Genomic DNA, 22,417 nt, shown 5'->3' on the forward strand with positions numbered 1-22,417 from the left:
TCTCCCTTCTTTAAAGGATTGCTGTCTCTAACTTTATTAAATTGGTAATGAGAGTGAAGAAGGACAAATTGATGGCACCCAAGCCCATTTGAGGGAGATCAGAAAGTGCCAGGAACATCATAAATTGCATAATGAGAAAGTATTCTTTTTTAAGGGGACAAGGATCAGGTTTCTCCATTTCAAACTTGGGAAAGTCCCATGATTTATTTCCTCCAGTCCATTCCTTAATAATATGAAAAGCATTAATAATAGGAAAAGCAATCAAGATAACTAATCAGGAAAATCAGTGTCCTAAGTACCCTAAGGTAATAGTGACAATAACAGGGATTCTTTTTTATTTATGCATTTGTTAACCATGTGCCAGACACTGTGCTAAGCATATCACAGGTCTTATTTAATGCTCACAAAGCATTGTGAGGTAGGAAATATTATTCTTGCCATTTGTAGATGACTTCAGGCAAGTTGTTTGGGGAGCTAGACCAGAGGCCCAGAATCACACGGGGTGTAAGAAGTAGACCTGGAATTTGAATTCAGGCTATCAAAATGCAGTGCCCCAATCCTCTTAAAAATTGTCATATTACCACTGAAATAAGCCTCCCTTCTTTACCATCTTCCCCTCTGAATGTCATGTTGAGTACAGGAGAGGAAGTTGACCTTGTGTTTCCCAGGCATTAAGAAAAGTCAACTTAAACCACATGAGATGAAAATTAATATGTGGGTTAGTCTCTGATTGGTTAATGTAAAGGTGATGGCAGTCAAGCCAATTGGAAGGCTGAGGCTTTCTGTTAGTATCATCCAATCTGTAGAGATCCTCAGAGCCTTATGCCCACCACCCTTTATGTCTTAGGTGGAGGAAGGGCAGTGGGTGGAAACCAAGGGCAGTGCTGCCAGGGATGTGCATTGGTCCAATGTTTCAGGAAGGCATTTGGACAATAAGAATCGTAACCTTTGGGAATAGGCCACTTTTTGATCCAGAAGCAGTGTTTTCAGGTAGAGTTGTTGTTATAAATGGCCTTACACAAAGGTTTGCCTGCAAAGATTCTCAAACCAGCATTGTTACCATAGCAATAAACAACAAAAAATAAGATGGTGCTGGTTAAATTTCATTCCAACCTACAAAGGAATAATACCAAGTGGCTGGTTTTTTTTTTTAAATTTTTAATTCATTTTTATTGAGATATATTCACATACCATGCAGTCATACAAAGCATACATTCAATTGCTCACAGTACCATCACATAGTTGTACATTCATCACCAAAATTAATTTTTGAACATTTTCATTACCACACACACAAAAGTAATAAGAATAAAAATTAAAGTGAAAAAGAACAATTAAAGTAAAAAAGAACACTGGGTGCCTTTTTTTTTTTTTTTTTTGCCAGTTTTTCTACTCATTCATCCATACCCTGGACAAAGGGGAGTGTGATCCACATGGCTTTCCCAATCTCATTGTCACCCCTCATAAGGTACATTTTTATACAATCATCTTCAAGATTCAAGGATTCTGGGTTGTATTTTGATAGTTTCAGGTATTTAGTGCTAGCTATTCCAATTCATTAGAACCTAAAAAGCGTTGTCTAAATTGTGCATAAGAGTGCCCACCAGAGTGACCTCTCGGCTCCTTTTGGAATCTCTCAGCCACTGAAACTTATTTCATTTCATTTCACATCCCCTTTTTGGTCAAGAATATGTTCTCCATCCCACAATGCGGGGTCTAGATTTCTCTCCCAGAGTCATATACCATGTTGCCAGGGAGATTCACTCCCCTGGGTGTCAGATCCCACGTAGGGAGGAGGGCAGTGATTTCACCTGCTAAGTCGGCTTAGCTAGAGACAGAGGGCCACATCTGAGCAACAAAAAGGCATTCAGGAGAAGACACTTGTGTGCCTAGCCTCTCCTTTGCAGTAACAGTCTTTCTAAGGGCAAGTCCTGTGTTAGAGGGCTCAGCCCATCAAACCGCCAGTCCCCTATGTCTGTGAGCACATCAGCAACCATCGAGGTGGGGAAGCCCAACACCCCTGCATTCTCCACCAGCCCCTCAGGGAGGCTCTGCATAGTTTTTCATTGTTTGTTTTTTTAATTAACTATATCAAAAAACATAAAAAGAAAGCATACAATTAAAACATGTTGTTGAAGCATATTTGTAGAAAAGAAAAAGTGGAAATGATAACTATTTAAATAAAAAGAAAACATATGCACTGTGCAATTTCAGAATTGTCAGATCTAAAGATCATAAAATACACACACATGAACACACACATACACACACAATGAAAAAAGATAGACACCAGTGATTCTGTTAGGTCTGGATCCCCAAAAGCAGACCCTGAGATGAGGATTTGTGTGCAACAGATTAATTAAGGAGGTGCTTTCAGGAGAAATTAGTAAGGGATTGGCAGAAGCAGAACAGAAAAGGAGAGGGAGCAAAAGAAGCATGCCTTTTCAGGCAGTGGCCCACAGAGGGTAGCTTCAGCCTGATCTCCCAGGGAAACTCTGGAGTTGGGAAGTTACCTCTCGGATTTGTTGTGACCCAAGGCAAGAGAGCTAGGTAAGGCGGCTCCAGGAGCCTGTGGGCTGTCCTCCGAGGTAGAGTGGCTTGCATGGGCTTTGGGGAGCAAAAAGCTTTCCAAGGTTGAGGAAGAGGAGAGCAGAAATGGTAAAAGGGACTCCATTTAGCGTTCTCCCAATTTTTGGAGCCAAGGTATATGCATTATTTTTGTAACAACAACATGTTATGTTAAAAAGTTATACATAGAAAGGAAAGGCCTTCCAAAGTCCTCCACAATCGTACATCTATTTCACAGAGTTATGCTTAGCGCTTAGTATTCTGTGAAAAAGACTCTTTTTGTGGCCATCCTGCACTGGCTGCCCTAGCAATATTCTAATGAAACTATGAGGCTTTGCAATCCTCGACCAGGGGTCAACATAAATCACTAATGGTAATAAAAACAATGACAACAATAGCAGCAATGATTTCATCTGGAACTATTCTGCATTCTGAAATTAATAATAAAAACACACATATTGAACTGGATGAAGCACTTTACATGCATTACTTCATCAAATCCTTGTAAGAATCCTTTGAGTTAGGTACAATGATTATCCCCATTTCCCAGATGGGAAAACTGTGGCTCAGAGAGGTTAAATCATTTGCCCCAACACAACCAGTAAAAATGCAGAGCTTAGACTCCAACCCAGTTCCACTTGATGCCAAAACTCATCTTTAGAATCATCGCACTGTGCTATTCTCCAGTCATGTGCTTCTTATATTTTAAGAAACCTGAGTCTTGAATTCTGATCATGGGCCAGTTCTTCTGTTGTTTTACCGTGCTCATTTTTTTTTTTTTATATGTCATCCTAAGAGTATTTCTCTGTTGGTTTCCCCAAGTCTCTTTGGACAAACTGTTTTAGCTTCTTTCTGCTCATCACTCCATGGGAGAAGGGCTGTGTATTTGTAAAATTATGAACAAAAACCCATCATTGTCCTTAGAGAACACCTGCCCCAGTGCATGCTGGGTTGAACATCTTACAATATTCAAACTTCAATCATCTCATTCCCCAAATGATAGCTTTCTCTGAAATAAGGGGAAACCTTACCTTTTTGTCTGCTGCAAAGATTCGTGGTAAAAATGGACAGAGGCCAAGAGGCATATTGTGATGCGAGAAAAGCATTTTCTAGGAGAGTAGAATAAGGGTGATAATTTTAGAAACTGCCAAATAGGATAAATGGGTGGCTTCTTTCTTTTCCTTAACCACTTTCCTTTCATCGCCAGCTTAAGTCTAAATTCCTGGCATAGAACCCTACATATCACAGGCTGAAAGAAACAGGGTCAAAGAAATAGAAACAAACATATAGTTTAAAAGAAATTGAGAGGGTTTACTTGATTTCCACAGGTTAAATTTCTATCAAAAGATTAATTTGCTCACACCACATTCATAACTTTCCAGATCTCTGTTTGCTTATGTATGAGGAAAAAACAAGCTCAGCTAAGCTGAATCTAGCAATTAGTTAAATTACTCAGACATCCATTATCGCAAAGCCTCGATTCCACTTGGAGTTGGGCTTGTTTAGCAATGCCTGATAATAACTTTCTGCTTGACTGATGGCCACTAATTCTGATAGTGGTCCATGAATGTCAGTCACAAATAGAAATAGACACACAAACTCAAGGACCCATTAGGCAGGTTGCCATGATCACGTTCCCAAATGTGTGTTGATTCAAAATATAGGCTAAAGAGATTTAATTGTATTCCAGATGGGAAACATTTGTGCTTTGTGTTGGCACTAGTTGGGATGTAAAAGGGAAAAAAGGAGTCAAGGAAGCAGAGGGACACCAAGGAACCAGAGCATCATGTCCCATTGACAAGTGCAAGGAAGACCTAACTTCTGTGAAAGGAAAGTCGAGCACTTAGGAACAAGGTGGTAGGAAATTAAAGCACCGAGAGACAGTTAAGCTGCTCCAGCAAATAGGCTGGGAAACCGATTGTGTTTTTTCTCAGTCAAGAGACTGATGTACCTAAAAATAAAGATGGAGCCCACCCAATCCTCTTTTGTCCCTTCTCTTTTAACCCACTGGTGTTGCTTTGGTCTTAAAGCACGGGAGAAAGCCTGGTGGAGCTCTGCTACATCGTCAGGCGGTGAAAATGAGCACTTAAAATGTAAACAGTTTTCCCATCTGTGTGCTCCCAAGGCAAATGGGTTTGGAAGAACTCTCACCACTGGTCCTGGGGAATGGTTTGCGCTGTGGGGTACCTCGGGGACCAAGAGGCTGTGGGTATTGTCGCTGTTGTTCCAGATAATCAAACCGAGGCAAAGAACTTGGGTGGCAAAGTCGAGAGTTATGGTTAAGCAAATGGGCTCAAATTCTGGATCTGCCACTTTCTAGCTGTGTGATTTGGGCAAGTTTCCCAATCTCCTTGAGTCTCAGCTTCTTCCTTTGTAAACCGGGATAAGAATATGGCATTAAGCCCTGGATAAATTGTGATAATACAAGTAAAATGCACCATATTCTTTTAACATAGATTTATTGGATACTTATTATGTCCCAAGTAACGATTTTGCCCTTGGCCAACAGATACAGCCAATAATATCAGTAACTGAACTTTATTGAACATCTATTTTGTGCCAAGACACTGTGCTTATCTTTTATATTCCCATCTCATTCTATCACACAGCAAAGCTAAGAGGCAAGCACTATTTTTATCCCCATTATATGGATAAGGAAACTGAGCCTTAAGAGAGAAATTGAGTAACCTGCCCGTCTAGTGGAGGGGCTGAGCTGGGATTCATTTAGTTGTTTCAAGAAATATTGATTGAGCTTCTACTCTGGGAGGCACCCTGTGCTAGAGGTGGGGAATGCAATGATCAACAAATGGGTCATCCTCCCTGCCCCAGTGGGGCTGACATTCTAGCCTGGGAGGTGGCCATAAAATGGCTAATTGTAAAAGAACGATTTAGTTCTGGCAGTGATAACTTTTAGGAAGGAGGTGTATGGGGACTAAGAGTGGGTCTGACTTAGTTTGAGGAAGTGACATTTAAACTGAGATCTGAAGGACGAGTCAGGGCAGCAAAGGGGTGGGGTGTGAAAAACGTTCCAGGCTGGAGGCCATGATCATAGTATATTTGTTCTTCAAGCTTGTCTCTCCAGTCTATTAAAAAACAACAAAAAACAAAGAACAACAGTGCTGGCTGCAATGCTGGCTGTGAACAGGTGATGGCTGTTCTGTGCTTTGCCAGCTCGTCTGACAGCCCTGGGCCCTTACAAATGTGTTTTCTCTGTAAGAGGACTTTTTTTTTTTTTTTTTTAATTTTTATTCTGGTAATTTATATACCCACATAACATTTCCCATTTTAACCACGTTCAAGTATATGATTCAGTGGTATTAATTGCACTCACAATGTCGTGCTATCATCACCACCATCCATTGCCAAAACTTTTCCATTATCCCAAACAGAAACTCTGCACCCATTTAGCATTAATCTCTCCCCCCATCCCCCACTCTTCCCCTTCACCACACCCAGGATTCCTGTATCTACTTTCTGTGCTAAAGTTTCCTTTGTAATGTAAGAGGAATTTTAATACCATTTCCTAGAATGAATCTTTTTCCCGACCAAAGCGTGATCGGCCTTTGGCAACTGCAAGACTAAAGGCATCATGTGTGTGCGCGCGTGCGTGTGTATGTGTGTGTGTGTGTGTGTGTGTGAGAGAGAGAGAGACAGAGAGACAGAGAGACAGAGAGACAGAGAGAGACAGAGAGAGTCTTATAGCTGTAAAAATGCCTTGTTCAATGGGCAGGAAGTGATAGGAAGAGAAGCTGACACTCCTAGCACTGAAACCGGAATAAAATTCCTCCTTTCTTCACCACAGAGAAATCCACTCAGGCTCAGGGCTGAGGAAATACCATGTTGTCAAACGTGCCCAGTAAAATAAAAGGGGCCATTTTCCTGTTTTCCTTTGGGTAAGAGGAAGGACAGGTAGCATCCTCCGACGTGAAGAACTTTGAATACAAAATGATGGGGGTGTGAGATATCTTTTTGCATTAAAAAAATTAAATTCAATTGGACATTTTGTGACCCTCAGCTAAAAGCTAGGGACTCAGACATTAAAAAGCCCTCCTCCTAGTCCCCCACGCTCCAGCCTTCCCAGGAGCTCTCAGTCTAATGCAGGAAACAGCTCTGTTTAAATAAACAACTTGAACACGAAGTAAACTGTGGTGGGTGCCCGGCATGGAGCCTGCTGTGTTATGGACACTTAATAAGGCTTTGTTGAATGACTGAGTGCCTGAAAGGATGGATGAGTGAATAAATTAAGGCCCACAAAATAGTTCTGGACAAACTTGGGTGTGTGATTAGACAAGCAGGTTGTTAAAGATTGTATTGAGAATCTGAGGTTGATGTATATAGGACTTGTCAGGGGAAAGAAGACAAGAAGAGATGAAGGGGAGATATGGAGTCATGGGAAAATGCTGAGACTCAGGTTCAGGAGCCAGATTTTCAGCTCGACTGTGTTGCTACTTACCTTAGAATATGGTGATGGGTGTAGAGCGTTCCAAAGCTGTGCTCAAACTTGTGTGTGCATTGGCATCACCCAGAAGGCTTGCTAAAACCCAGATTGCTGGGGCCCGCCCCTAGAGTTTCTGATTCTTTGGGTCTGCATCTCAAACAAATTCCCAGGTGATGCTGATGCTGCCAGTCAGGGGGCCACACTTTGAGAACCACAGGCAGAGTGACTCTGAGTGAGGGCTCCAGGCTCAAATTACTAAATTCCAGGTTGCCAGATCAAATACAGGATGCCCGGTTATATTTGAATTTCGGGCCGAAGAATAATTTTTTAGTACAAGTGTATTCTATGCAAGAGGTGCCCTGTATTTTTACTTGCTAAATCTGGCAACCCTATTTGGGCTTAACTTCCAGCATTGCCACTTAGGGAGCTGTGTTATTTGAGGCAAGTTGTGTCTCCTCTTTGAGCTTCTGTATCCACATGTACAAAATGGGGATGGTAATGACAGCAGGTGTTTCCTAAAGTGCTTATGATGATGAAATAACCATATAAATGACAGTACAGAGTTCTGACCATAGCAAGCACTCAATAAACATCAGCTGTTATTACTCAGCATTAACCTCATATGAGTAACTTTTTGGACAGAAAAAAAGCATTATGCAGAGAGTGCCTTGTGAATGGATTTTATGAATCAGCCTTTTAAATTTTAAACTAGGAAATACTTCTCTTCTTAGAAAAGGTCTTTTTAGCCTTCCATTTTCAAACAGTAGATTATAAAACCACAATTTTAGATTGGCTGATAGTATCTCTTTCTCACAACCAGATACCTGTGCAGGGCAGGATTAGGCCATCCCATCTGTGATGTGCTTGGTTTTAAATTTCTGGGAAATAAACACAGCTCCTCACAAACCGCTGCTTCCTATAAATAAAAAAGAGAGTACTTTTAATGTAGAATCGATTTGGGAGTTACTTGATCCCTTGGAGTTAAACTTCTCCCCTCAATTATCCCAAAATTATGTCTTCCTCAAGCTTGGGATCCTGGTTTCACCTGTACTTCACGGAAACTTGGCCCATTTTGGAAGACGGAAAGCCATCACTATAATCCACTGATCACATTACCATCATATAGTTGTTCATTCATCACCCCGAAATATTTTTTTAACATTTTCCTTGTACCAGAAAGACTGAAAGTAAGAATAAAAAGTTAAGAGTAAAAACAGAACACCCAAATTTATCCCCCCCACACACACCCTATTTTTTCTTTAGTTTTTTTGCCCCGTTTTTCTACTCATTCATCCTTACACTGGATAAAGGGGAGTGTGATCCACATGACTTTCACAATCACACTGTCACCCCCTTGTAAGCTCCATTGTTATACAATCATCTTCAAGATTCAAGGCTACTGGGTTGTAGTTTGATAGTTTCAGGTATTTACTACTAGCTATTCCAATTCATCAAAACCTAAAAAGAGCTATCTATATTGTGCGTAAGAGTGCCCACCAGAGTGATTTCTTGGCTCCTTTTGGAATCTCTCAGCCACTGAAACTTTATTTTGTTTCATTTCTCTTCCCCCTTTTGGTCAAGAGGATGTTCTCCATTGCATGATGCTGGGTCTAGATCCCTCCCTGGGAGTCATATTCCACATTGCCAGGGGGATTTACACCCCTAGGTGTGTCAGATCCCATATAGGGGGGAGGGCAGTGATTTCACCTGCCAAGTTGGCTTAGCTAGAGAGAGAAGGCCACATCTGAGCAACAAAGAGGCATTCAAGAGGAGGCTCTTAGGCACAATTATAAGCAGGCCTAGCCTCTCCTTTGCACTAACAAGCTTCCCAAGGGCAAGTCCTGTGACAGAGGGTTTGGCATATCAAACCACCAGTCCTCAATGTTTGTGAGCACATCTGCTAGCTAACTTTTATTGAGCAATTACTATGTGCAGATACTCTCCTAAGAGCTTACACTGATGAATTCTTTTAATGCTCACACATCCCTATGTGGGAGTTAGAATGATTGTTCTCACCCCCATTTTCAGATGAGGAAATAGAGGCACGAGGGATGATGAAGGCTGCCTGAGGTTACATGGCTTGCAGAACTGGGATTCAAATCCAGGAATTCTGGCTCCAGATTCATCAAATCAGAATCTTTTTCTGTAGCACTTCAGTTTCCAAAGCTCTTTCATATAGAGGGCAGAGAAGGACTGCATCACTGAGAGGATGGAAATGAAGTTTTAGTGCCAGGCTCTGTGCCAGCTGTCTCACATCTATTATTTCAATTAATTTTCACAACCATCCCATAAAACTCCCCCGTTTTGACACACAAAGAACAGAGAGGTTGAATCACATGCTCAGGGTCACACAGCTAATCAAGGCACACCAATCCTCATCACAAAGAGTTCTGTGATTAACTCTGAACAGTTGCTGCCTTCTGGAGAGAGAGTTGAGCTTAATTCTGATTTGTGCAGAAATCACAGTAGGCAAAATCCTCTCAATACTCATATTTCCAGGTGCTCTATTTCGACACGTGTGAAGAAACCTCAAAAGGGAATAAAGATTGCTTTCATTATGCAAGAAGAAAACTATTTTTTTATTCCTAAGATGCATTGTCATGACTTTCACTCATTCTCTATTTGATGATGCTTCCTTTATGATTCATTTCTTCCCTTGCATTCATTCCCTCAATGTACATCAACTGAAGGTCTGCAGTGGGTCAGGCTCTGCTCCACAAGTGGGATATAGCAGGAACACGACAGCCCAGCTCCTTTCCCCATAGAGTTTAGATTCGATTCAGGGAAACAGATGAACAAATGATCTAACACATGAGTGGTCCAGACAGTGATCAGGGCTACGACGGCACCCTGCTCTTTAAACATAGATGTTGACCCACAGGATGTCCACAGCAAGAGGATTCTGAGCTCTGAGGCTGGAAGGCAAACCCCAAACCACCTGCTGCACCCCTTCCTTAGTGGTGTTCCTAGAAATGGCAATGCACTTATTGCAAAGAATAGTGCATAATGTCTTCCTCTTAATCGGGGATCCTTTTTGGTGAGAGAGAGACAGAGCCTAAATCTGGGCTCATTCTGCAGCTTTTTCCACTCCTACTTCTCTTCATTTCTGGAATATAGTCTACTTAGGAAAAACCCCCAGGGTTCAATATCTTTTATATCAGGAATCAGCAGATTTTTCCTGTAAAGGACCAGATAGTAAATAGCTTAGTCTTCAGAGGCCATAGGTTTCTGTTGCAACTACTAAACCCTGCTGCTGAATGCTGATGATATATAAGTGAACGAGCATGGTTGTGTTCCAATGAAACTTTATATGTGAACACTGAAATATGAATTTCATATCATTTTCACATGTCAGAGAATATTATTCTGATTTTTATTTTTTTCAACCATTAAAAAAATGTATAGAAAAGCATCCTCATCTCATGGGCAGAAGTCCCACAGGCTGTAGATGTCAGCCTCTGCTTTATATCATCCCTCATAAAGGCTTGTTGGCATTGAACCATGCCCCCCATAAAGATATGTTCAAGTCTTAATCTGCACTCCTGTGGGTGTGAACTCATTTGTAAATAGGATCTTTGAAAGTGTCATTTTAGTTAAGGTGGGAACCCATCTGTGAATGGGATCTCTGGAGATCTTATTTGCATGAGGTCAAGTGGACTCAGGGTGAGACTTAATCCATGTGACTGGAAGCCTTATAAAGCAGAGGAAATTCGTACGCAATCAGTCAGAGAAAGCCATGCGAGAAAACCAAGGGGATGGATCACCAGGTGGTGGAGGCAGGGATGCAACCCAGGAATTCCAACGATTCCAGAGCCCTGCAGACCCCAGGAGGAAGCCTGGCCTGCTGAGACCTCGATTTTGGACTTTCAGCCTCCAAACCATAAGAAAATAAATTCCTTTTGCTTATGCCAACCAGTGTGTGCTATTTGTCACAGCAGCCATGACAAACTAAGACAAGGATCCTCTGGTGTCTAAACATCTCCTGTTTTATTTCAGCCAACTCTCTATATTCTAAGGCAGATGATTCCATTTGCAGAATGGTTTTGCTTTTAGAAAATGTCAACCTTGTATTGAGTTAAAATATGCCTTCTTCATTTAAACACTTTTAAATATTCTAAGTTTTTATGACAGAAGTTTTGGAATAGATGTGACAGTAGAGAGAATAGTATAGTGAACCCCTATGTGCCCATCTTCCAGCTCTGATGATTATTAGCAAGTGGCCAAACTTATTTCATCTCCACCCTCTACCTGCCTCTCAGAGGATCCCTTTCTGGCCCCAAAGGGCTAAGAATGGCCAAAAGAGGAATTCCACATATAAGAAGCTGGAAACCCTCTCTTTTCCTACATTATCTTTTAACTATTTCTTCCCTTTTTTCACTTAAGTAGTTTAGCATGTACTTTAAAAAGTACTCATAATACTCCAAAAATTTGGAAACAGGTGTTCCAACAAGCATTTGTACACACATATTCATAGCAGCACTATCCACAATAGCCAAAAGGTGGAGACAACCCAAGTACCCATGAATGGATGAATTGCGGTACATCCATACAATGGAACATTATTCAGCCATGAAAAGAATGAAGTAATAACACATGCTACAACCCGGATGTACCTCCAAAACTTTATGCTAAGTGAAAGAAGCCAGACACAAGAGGTCACATATGGTATAATTCCATTTATCTGAAATAACAGAATAGATAAAACCACAGAGACAGAACCCAGATTGTTAGTGTCCAGAGGTGCTGCTTAATGGGTAAGAGGTTTTACTTTGGAGTAATGGAAGTGTCTTGGAATTAGAGAGAGGTGGTGTTTGCACAGAACTATGAATCTATTAAATGCCACTGAATTGTTCACTTTAAAATGGTTAATAGAATGCTATGTGAATTTTACCTCAATAAACTAGATTTTTCAAAGATAAGCTGTTAAAAGAAAGAAAAGAGAAGCCACAGGCTGGGAGATATATTCATAAAGCATAGACTTGATAAAGGACTTGAATCCAGAGTATATTTTAAATACTCTCAAAATTTGATAAGTAAACAAGCAGCCCAATTAAAAAATGGGCAACAAATTTGAATAGCTAATTCACAAAAGAAGGTATACAGATGGCAAGTAAGCACCTGAAAAGATACTTTTTCAGCATCTTTAATCATTAGGGGAAATGCAAATTAAAACTGCAAGTGAGATACTCGTATACCTATTAGAATGGCTAAAATTAAAAAGACTGACCACACCAAGGTTTGGCAAAGATGTGGAGTAACTGGAATGCTCATATGCTGCTGGTGGGAAGGTAAAATGGTACAACACTTCAGAAAGTTTGGCAGTTTCTTAAAATGTTAAATATACATTGTAAACGGCAGAATAATGCCTCCCCAAGATGTCTGACTCCTAATCCCCAGAACCTGTGAATATTTACAAAAGGGACTTTGCAGATGTGATTAAGGATCTTGAGAAGGGGAGATTATCTTGGATTATCTGGGTGGCCCAGTGTAGAAAGAGGGTACTTACGAAATAGGTGGGAGGATTAGAAAGAGACTGGGAGATGCTGCACAGCTGACACTGATGATGGAGAAAGGACCCATGAGCCAAAGAATTCAGGTCACTTCTAGAAGCTGGAAAAGGCAAGAGAATATGTTCTCCCCCCGAGTCTTCAGAATAATTCTGCTGACATCTTGAATTTAGCCCAGTGAAACCCATTTTGACTTAAGTTCTCCAGAACTGTAAGATAATACATTTGTGTTGTCTTAAGCCACTAAATTTGTGGTAATTTGTTACAGCAGGAAAATAATACATACACCTCCCATAGGAGCTAGCCATTGTGTTTTTAGGAATTAACGCAAGAGAATAGAAAACATTTGTCCATATAAAGGCTTGTACACAAATGGTCTTTAATCTTTTTTAATCTTTAAGAGTTTTTACCCCCTCTTTGATTTCTGCCATTTTATAACAAACATCTATTGAGTGCCTACAATATCCCTGAAGCTACTCTTTGGAGACATACAACCACTAATAGCATTTACCTTTCTATAGAGGATAGTTGATAGGTACTGGCGTCCTATAGAGTTCTCATTTAAACAAGCTCCATTCTTCCACACAGTCCTCATTTCAGCATGGGAAACCTCATAAGGTGAGAAACCAAGGGCTATACTCAGAAATCCAATGTGATCTGCTCAGGACAGCTTGGGATATTATGTGTAGTAAACGACTGTTTTTGTCTTCCCAGGATCCTTCACCTTTGTTGGGCAAAAGCACCCCAATTTTCTTCTGGGGCACCAGGGTCCTTCACTTTCTAGATCATGAAGCTTTGTCATGGCTGTTGCTGCCCTTACTCTGTGGCAACAGTGTGACCACATTTCCCAGGCCTGGCTCATTGGAGAACTCTATCCCCCCAGCCAGAGCAATGGGTTCAAGGGTGGGTGCTCCACCCATTGTGGAAATCCCTGAGCAGTGTAATTATTCATCAACAGGTTGCTGGGTGAACACAAAATTAGAGTAAAGGGAATTAGATTGTCTTCAGGGATGTTTACTCATGCCAGGGGAATGATGAATTGGCAGAGAATTCTTTCCAAGAGAGAGGGATCTCTAGGTTTGCCAGAGACGCGGTGTTTCTCATTTGGGCACATTGTTGGAGACACCTGGGAAAAGCCTGGCACTGTCAATGCTTTGTTAATCTTTTTGTTAATCAGTGCACAGAGAGACCAGCCTCAGTGTATCAGCTGGCCAGGCCACTGGTAATGAATTGGTGTGGACGTTCAGCTCTCTGCAGGTCTGCAATTAGCTCTGCAAGCTCTCTGAATCTGATCCTGCTTTACCTATCCAACTCCTACTCACCATCCTTTATACCCCCTTAAATAGAGTCCATCTCTCTGCCTTCCTGAATCCAGACTGCCCCCAAGCTCCTGCTGAGCTTTGCCTTCTTCACTAAAAGTTCACTAACTCCTCTACCTCCAGTGGCTTCTTCGGTTTCCTAGCCAGATTGCAATGAAAGAAAACATCATGGCAGTCACTGATTTCTTACTGTTTCCCATATGTTCCCCTTGTCTTCCTAAGCACATTTCAGGAATGTCGAGGTCAGATATGCCTCCTGTTCATACAGAGAACCTGGCAGTCATTTGATAAATATTTACTGTGTGCTAGAGATTCTAGATAGACAAGGCCTCTGCCTTCATGGTGGTTGCAACACAGTGGTGAAAAAGACAATAAAGAAGCAAATAAGAATATGCCATATAATAAAACAAATTAATGGAATGCTAATTACTAGAGAAGGGACAATGCTAACATGGGGTCACAGGAGGCCTCTTTGAGAATTTGAGTGGGTACTTGATTAATGGATTGATTGACTTCTCTCCTTCTTTGGGGTTTTAACTTGGGGGTTTGTGAAAAGGACACTCACCAGAAAATTTTCTAATTTCCTTCATGTGCTTCTGCTAAATTCTTTCCAAACATCTTAAAATGATCCAACAGAGAGTGGTAGGTAGCCTGTAAGATGCCCCCCCAATGAGCCCTGTATCAAGCATTCATACCAGTGTCTAATCCCCACCTTTTGAGTGTGGGCTGGACTTACTGACTCACTTCTAATAAATAGAACAGTGCAGAAGTGGTGGGATATTATTTCTGAGATTAAGTTATAAAAAAGACTGTGGCAGGGACTTGCGTTAGGGGCTCGGTTCCAGTGGCACAGCCACCCCCTCCCTCCATCCCCATTTCTCCTCTCCAGGGTTTCTTGAGCTCACCTATGACATCTACTTGCCGCTGCTGCCGGAGTAAATCATGTGCATGATGAGTCCATCAGTGACAGCCTTGCCAGCCTGGTTAGTGCAAAGCTCCTGTTCCTGCAGTTGCACAGCAACAAGAAGCCCTTTGGGGGAACTTCCAGGGAAGATGGCAGAGTAGGGAGCTCCTGGACTCATTCCTCCTCTAAAACAGCTAGTGGGACAGGTAGGAACTGTCTGAAACAATTGTTCTGGGATACTGGAGGTCAGGGGAGCACCGGACAGCATCCAGGGAAGAGTGGGACAAAGGGGCTGAGAAACTGGGTTAAAGAACTATGATTAATGCACTCTGCAGTGGCTACCAGTGCCCATCCCCCAGTCTCCAGGCAGGCCACCTCTGGGTCTGGTCCCTGGTTCCTTGGCTGGCAGCTGTGGATGGAGAGGGATATGGAACTTGACTTCCCCAAGACTAGGGGTTGGGGGTGGGAGCATGCTTGAGCACTGATCTCAGCTTTTGATTGGTTAATTCAGATTGCAGGGTCACGGCTCTGAGTGATTATTTCAGCCTGTCCCAGAAAGGGATGGCCATGGGCCATTGCTTTGACCCTGTCTCTGATGGGGTGCAGTGGTGGAGATTTAAAGACATAGGGTCTTCTTAAGGCTTGGGGAAGCTGACCCTCTCTGCAGGGCTCTTTGGAACTGGTCTGCACTCCCTTCGTGGGTTCCTGGCACTGTTTTGGCTGGGTAATGCTGACTTGGGAAAGTCCTTTCCATGGTGACCCTCCTCCCAGGCTTTGCCCTCCAGGCAAAAGCAGTAGAGACAATGAAAGGAGTATAAATAAAAACTATAGAGGCAGAAAAACACAAAAAAATAAAAGACAAAACAGAACAGATCAAGATTCCTGGAGAATGAACAGAGGAAAAAAGCTTTCTCCTGGAGGTGAAACAATTGCACAAACATTGCAATCTTAAAAATTGTTCTGCATATCCAGGGCAAGGATCAGATGAAGAAGAGCTGAAAAAATCTGATGAGTTAGACACAGGCAAGTCTAAAGGTCTAGAATAAGTAGAACAAAGTGCCAAAGAAGAGCCTTAATACAAAGCCAATAAACAAAATCCTAGACAAGAGAGAAAAACTGACCTTCAGAGTAAACTCATCAAGATAATCAGATGCCTAGATATCAGCAAAAAATTACAGTGACGCTAAAAAACAGGAAGTTATGGCCTAGTCAAAGTCACAAATTTAAAATTCAGAGGAGACAAAGAATTTGGAACAACTAATAAAAAAATGTTCAAATAACTCTCCCAAAACAATTCAAGGAGATGAAGGAAAATATGGCTAAAGAGATAAAAGATATTAAGAAGACACTGGGAGAACATAAAGAAGAATGTGAAAGTATAAAAAGAAATATAACAGAAATCATGGGAATGAAAGGCACAACAGAAGAGATTAAAAATATTCTAGAGGCATGCAACAACAAATTTGAACAGGCAGAAGAAAGAATCAGTGAACTAAAAGACAGGCCAATCTAAATCTTACAGACAAGAACAGATAGAGAAAAAATGGAAAACACTGAGCATGGATTCAGGGATTTGAATGACAGCATGAAGCTCACAAACATACACATCATGGGTGTCCCAGAAGGGGACAAGAAGGGAAAAGGGGTAGAAAGAATATTTGAGAAAGTAATGACTGAGAACTTCTCAATTCTGATAAAAGACACAAATATACATGTCCAAGGAGCTCAATGCACTCCAAAACAGAATAAATCCTAATAGACCTACTCAAGACACATACTAATCAGAACGTCAAATGCCAAAGATAAAGAGAGAATCTTGAAAACAGCAAGAAAAAAGCAATTCATCACAAATAAGGGAACGCCAATAAGCCTAAGTGCCAATTTCTCATCAAAAACCATGGAGGCAAGAAGATAATGGTAGGATATATTTAAGATACTGAAAGAGAAAAACTGCCAGCCCAAAATTCTTTATCTTTCCTTCAAAAAGGAGGGAGAGTTTAAAATATTCACAGATAAACAGAAACTAAGAGAGTTTGACAACAAGAGATCTTGTTTTTCAACAAGAATTGCTAAAGGTAGCTCTGCAGGCTGAAAGGAAAAGACAGAAGGGAGAGTCTTGGAGTAGAGTGTAGAAATGAAGATTATCAGTAAGGGTAACAAAATGGTAAAAGTAGAAACAAAAATAAGATATGACTTAGAAAAATCAAAGGATAAAATGGCTGAAGTAAGTACTGCTTTTACATAATAACACTGAATGCTTATGGCTTAAACTCCCCAATCAAAGACACAGAGTGGCAGAATGGATAGAACAGATAGAAAAGTATGATCAAACTATATACTGTATACAGTGACTCACCATAGACCCAAAGACACAAAGAAGTTGAAAGTGAAATGTTAGAAAAAATATTCCATGCAAACAGTAACCAGAAAAGAGCTGGAGTAGCTATACTAATATCAGACAATTAAATGCAAAACTGTTATAAGATACAAAGAATGACACTATATGTTAATAAAAGGGGCAATCCACCAAAGAGAAACAATAATCATACATATTTATGCACCTAACCATGGTGCCCCAAGGTCCATGAGGCAAACATTGGCAAAACTGAAGGGAGTAATTGACATCTCTGCAATAATAGTTGGAGACTTCAACACATCACTCTCATTGATAGATAGGACATCTAGATAGAGGATCAATAAGGAAATAGAGTAGTTGAATAATATGATAAATGAACTGGACCTAACAGACATATACAGAACATTGCACTCCAAAAACAGGAGAATATACATTCTTCTCAAGTGCGCATGGATCATTCTCTTAGGTAGACCACATTTTCTGTTACAAACCAAGTCTCAATAAATTTAAAAAGACTGAACTTATATAAAGAACTTTCTCTGATGATAATGGAATGAAATTGAAAATCAATACCAGGCAAAGAACTGGAAAATCCACAAATACATGGAAGTTAAATAACACTCTCTTAAACAATAAATGGATCAAAGAAGAAATTGCAAAAGAAGTCAAGAATACAACATATCAGAACTTATCAGATGAGATGAAAGCAGTGTGGAGAGGGAAATATTTAGCCTTAAATGTTTACATTAAAGAAGGATAAAAGAGAAAAAATCAAAGAACTAACTGCATTCCTGGAGGAACTAGAAGAAGAACAGTGAACTAATGCCAAAGCAAGCAGAAAGAAATAAATAACAAAGATTAGACCAGAAATAAATGAAGTTGAGAATATAAAAACAACAGAGAGAATTAACAAAACCAATAGTTGGTTCTTTGAGAAGATCAATAGAACTGACAAACCCTAAGCTAGACTGACAAAAAAAAAAAGAGAATATGCAAATAAATAAAATCAGAAATCAGAGAGGGGACATGACTACTGAACCCATGGAAATAAAAAGGATCATAAGAGGATAGTATGAACAACTTTATGCCAACAAATTAGACAACTTAGATGAAATGGACAAATTCCTAGAAACATGTGAACCACACTGACTTTAAAAGAAGTAGAAGACCTGACCAGACCAATTACAAGTAAAGAGCTTGAATCATCATCAAAAACTTCCCAATTAAAAAAAAAGCCCAGGAGCAGATGTCTCGACAGGTGAATTTTACAAATCATTCCAAGAAGAATTACTACCAATCCCACTCAAACTCTTCCAGGAAATTGAAGAGGAGGGACCATTATCTAACTCATTCTATGAAGTCAACATCACCCTAATACTGAAGCCAGATAAAGATACTACAAGAAAAGGCAATTACAGACCAATTTCTCTAATGAGTATAGATGCAAAAATCCTCAACAAAATAATGACAAATCGAATCCAGCAGTACATTAAAAGAATTATATACCATGATCAAAATGGGTTTTATCACAGGTTTGCAAGGGTGGTTCAACACAAGAAAATCAATTACTGTAACACTTCATATTAACAGATTGAAGGGGAAAAACCATGTGATTATCTTGATTGACAAAGAAAAGGCATTTGACAAAACCCAGCATCCTTTCTTTGCAAAAACACTTTGAAAGACAGGAATAGAAGGAAACTTCCTCAACATGATAAAGGGCATATGTGAAAACCCCATAGGTAACATGGTACTCAATGATGAAAGACTGAAAGCTTTCCCTTTAAGATATGGAACAAGACAAGATGCCCGCTGTCATCATTGTTATTCTACATTGTGCTAGATGTTCTAGCTAGAGAAGTTAGGCAAGAAAAAAAGGCATCCAAATTGGAAAGGAAGAAGTAAAATTTACACTATTTGCAGATGACATGATCCTATACATAGAAAGTCCTGAAACATCTACAACAGAACTACTAGACATAATAAACAAGTTCATCAAAGTGGCGGGGTACAAGATCAACATGCAAAAATCAGCAGTGTTTCTGTACACTAGTAATGAACAAGCTGAGGTGGAAATTAAGAAAAAATTCTGTTCACAATAGCAACCCAAAGAATCAAATATCTAGGAATAAATTTAACCAAGAATGCAAAAGGCTTGTACACAGAAAACTAAAAAACAATGCTAAAAGAAATCAAGGAAGACTTAAATAAATGGAAAAACATTCTGTTTTCAGGTGTTGGGAAACTAAATATCACTAAGATGTCAATTCTACCCAAATTGATTTAGAGTCAATGCAATCCCAATAAAAATTCCAACAGCTTACTTTGGAGAAATGGAAAAGCCAATCATCAAATTTATTTGGAAGAGTAAGGGACTCCAGATAGTCAAAAACATATTGAAAAAGGAGAATGGAGTTGGATGTCTGACACTTCCTGATTTTAAAGCATATTACAAAGCCACAGTGGTCAAAACAGCACGGTATTGGCATAAAGACAGATGTATTGACTAATCGAATTGAACTGAGAGTTCAGAAATAGACCCTCACATCTATGGCCAATTGATATTTGACAAGGCTGTCAAGTCCAGAATAGGGTATTCTGGGACAGAATAGTCTCTTCAACAAATGGTGCTGGATATCCATATGCAAAAGAATGTCTCACACCATATACAAAAATTAACTCAAAATGGATCAAAGACCCAAATATGAGAACCAGGACCATAAAACTCCTAGAAGAAAATGTAGGGAAACATCTTTAAATCTTGTGGTAGGCAATGGTTTCTTAGACTTTACACCCAAAGCATGAGTAATGAAAAAAAAAATAAAATAAATGGGACTTCTTCATAATTAAGAACTTTTGTGCTTCAAAGAACTTTTTTAAGAACGTGAAAAGGCAACCTACTGAATGGAGAAAAAATTTGGAAACCGCATATCCAGTAAGGGTTTAATACCCAGATAAATAAAGAAATCCTACAACTCAACAATTAAAAGACAAACAACCCAGTTAAAAAATGGGCAAAAGACTTGAATAGACAGTTTTCCAAAGAGGAAATACAAATGACCAAAAAGCACATGAAAGATGCCCAACTTCACTAGCTATTAGGGAAATGCAAATCAAAACTACGATGAAATATCATTTCACACGTGGTAGTATGGCCCGTATTAAAAAAGACAGCAAATTACAAGTGTTAGAGAGAATGTGGAGAAAGAGGCACACTTATTCACTACTAGTGGGAATGTAAAATGGTGCAGCTGCTGTGGAAGACAGTTTGTTGGTTCCTCATGTAGCTAAGCATAGAATTGCCATATGATCCAACAACCCCACTACTAGGTACATACTCAGAAGAACTGAAAACAGGGACTCGAACTGACATTTGCACACCGATGTTCATAGCGGCATTATTCACAATTGCCAAAAGATGGAAGCAACCCAGGTGCCCATCAACCGATGAATGGATAGATAAACTGTGGTATATACGTACAATGGGATATTATTCAACTGTAAGAAGGAATGAAGTCCTGAAGCATGCGACAACATGGATGAGCCTTGAGGACCTTATTTTTAGTGAAATATCCAGACACAAAAAGTAATTCACTGATATGAGCTAATTATAATAAGCAAACTCATAGAGTTAGGACGTAGAATGTAAGTTACCAGGAGATAGAATGGGGGTAGAGAATGGGTAATGGATGCTTAATTTTTGCAGAACTTCTCTTTAGGTGGATTATAAATGTTTGGTAATGGACAGTGGCGATGGTAGCACATTACTGTGCATGTAATTAACGGCACTGAATTATGCATGTGACTATGATTGAAAGGGGGAAGTTTTTGGGTCATGTATGTTACTAGAGGGAAAATTAGAAGATAAAACAGGGGACTGTATAGCACAATGAACCCTGTTGTAGACAATGGACTGTGGTTAATAGCACAAGTATAAAAATGTTCTTTCATAAATTGTAACAAATGTATGACACTATTACAAGGTGTTAAAAACAGGGTGGTATATGGGAAAAATACACCTAATGGACTATAGTTCACAGTAATTTGTTAGTATTCTCTCATAAGTAGTAACAAAGGTACCACATTAATGCCAAGTGTCAACAATAAGGGGGCATATGGGAACGTTGTATTTTTTACATGACTTTTCTGAAAACTTACAACTTCTCTAATAAAAAAAACAATTATTAAAATAATAATGCTGAATGAAAGAAACCAGACACAAAGTGCTGCATATGGTATGACTCCATTTGTATAAAATGTAAATATAAATAAATTTACAGAGACAGAATTAGATTAGTGGTTATGAAGGGCTGGGGAAGGATAGAGGGATTGAGAGGAGGTGACTCCTAAGGGGCATGGAGTTTTTCTTTTCTGAGTAATGAAAATGTGTTAAAATTGATCGTGGTGATGCATGCACAAGTCTGTGATTATACTAACAGCCATTGATTGTACACTTTGAATGGATTGTACAGTAGGTGAATATATCTCAATAAAACTGCTTACCAAAAAAAAAAAAAAAGATGAATTCCAGCCACACTTACTATAATAGCCCTGGTGGTGGGTGACCTCAGGCCTGGCTGTCCCTGGCATTTTGGAGCAAATCCTGAACCCCACCTGGACGTGGTGCATCACCAACCAGCATGGTCTCCCTGCTCTTCTCCACAGGCTCTTTGGGCAGGCGCCACTGGCTCCCCAACTCCTGCATCACAACCCACCAGCCCTCGGGAGCCTCCCATGGCAGGCCAAGTCGATTGTGACACTGAAAAAATGGTTCTATAGCATCTACCCCAAACACATCAAACAGAGCCTGCAGGTGATCAAGTGGGCCATGGAGAGGGACTGATACATGCACCCCAGGAAGGCCTAGGGCTTTGGCATCTTGGACAGCATTCTGGTCCACCATCCACCCTCTTCAGGATGGGAAGGATTAGCCTGAGCTGATGCAGACCAAGTTCCCAGCAGCAGAAGCACCAGACCCCTGCAAGCAGCAGAGAGCCCTCTGGAAGTTTTCTCCCTCTGGAAGAAAACTGAAGGGCCAGGCACTAGCCAGCTGGACCCCGAGGTTATAGCCCTGCTTGCCTTTCCTGACACCCCTCAAAGAATTTTTAGATTTGTGCCTAAGGGCAGAGCACCCTTGAGACACTATGATTTTAAATTAAATCTTTGTAGTGTTTGCAAAAAAAATTTAAAAAAAAAGAAAGGCTGTGGCTTCTATCTTGGGTTCTCTAACTCTCTTGGATGGCTCACTCCAGGTAAAACGGCTGCATTTCCTAAGGCAGTTCTGTGTAGAGGCCCACATGGCGAAGATTGAGGTCTGGGGCCTGC

The 22,417-nt window shown here is 40.3% G+C and overlaps 1 pseudogene; it reads left to right on the forward strand.

The window, feature by feature from the left end:
* The first annotated feature begins 13,313 nt into the window (after positions 1-13,313).
* Positions 13,314-22,161, forward strand: LOC119517257 (annotated as a pseudogene).
* The last annotated feature ends 256 nt before the right edge of the window (positions 22,162-22,417 follow it).

The sequence above is a fragment of the Choloepus didactylus genome, chromosome 21 (assembly GCF_015220235.1).
Source record: "Choloepus didactylus isolate mChoDid1 chromosome 21, mChoDid1.pri, whole genome shotgun sequence".
Lineage (NCBI taxonomy): Eukaryota > Metazoa > Chordata > Mammalia > Pilosa > Megalonychidae > Choloepus > Choloepus didactylus.